Source organism: Octopus bimaculoides, chromosome 2, assembly GCF_001194135.2.
Source record: "Octopus bimaculoides isolate UCB-OBI-ISO-001 chromosome 2, ASM119413v2, whole genome shotgun sequence".
Taxonomy (NCBI): Eukaryota; Metazoa; Mollusca; class Cephalopoda; order Octopoda; family Octopodidae; genus Octopus; species Octopus bimaculoides.
In genome coordinates, this window is record NC_068982.1 from 142883999 (window position 1) to 142884874 (window position 876).

At 31.6% G+C, this 876-nt stretch overlaps 1 protein-coding gene across 11 annotated transcripts in view; it reads left to right on the forward strand.

Moving 5' to 3' along the window:
• The window catches only part of LOC128247032 (glutamate receptor ionotropic, NMDA 2B-like), a 1034258-nt gene that overhangs the window by 695815 nt on the left and 337567 nt on the right, over positions 1-876 (forward strand). The gene's annotated exons all lie outside the window — the stretch shown is intronic.

Sequence of the window (876 nt, forward strand, 5' to 3'; positions counted from 1 at the left end):
ATATATATATATAAATTAAAAGGGTAAAGGTTTATCAATTTATTAATTTATTAATAAATCAACAATTAATAATTTTTACCAAGCCCTTCGGTATGTAAGCACCATTATCGGTGGAGAACTTATTTAAAAGTTCATATACATTTATAAACATAATTAAGGGATCAGCAAATATTTGCTTCACGACATACCGAAGTTCAGAAATAGCATATATATATATACACATGCACTTGTAGAACACATATGTGTTTGTGTAGCGGATGTAGCTACATAGGTAGGTAGAGATAGAGGTGGAGAAGGAGGATCCCCCCTCCTATTCACCATTCATTTATTCATTTTGTAATTTACCATTGTTTTGAAATGGCTTTAAGGATGGTGACCTCTCGAAGAAAAATATGTTGTAGTCATCACTGAAAGTCTTTTTGCTTTCTTTCTCTTTTCCCCCTCTTCTTTCTTTTTCCTTCGTCTTTTTCTCCTCTTTCCTACTTTTCTCCTCTATTTAGAATACAAAATGCACTGTCTACGTTTTTCTATTAAACATTCAATACTGGAGAGAATTATTTGATGAAATGAAGTTCTCAAAATTTATGGAGATGTGCATTATGTTTCCAGTATTTAAGTTATATTTTAGAGTACAAAATATACTGTCTTCGCTTGTCTTTTATGCATTCAATTTTGGAGAGAATTTTTTGATGAAATGTAGTTTCATTATTTTTCAGTATTGTTGATCGTCCCGTAAAAGGGAAAAAATTTGAATTTTCCGTCGCTGCAAATTTTCAGATGCTTACTTAGTGAAATCTTGCGCTCTTGTTGGATATGTTGCCTGTGGATTCTTGTGCCTTTAAGTTGGTTGAGTCGTATTTCACGTATATATATATA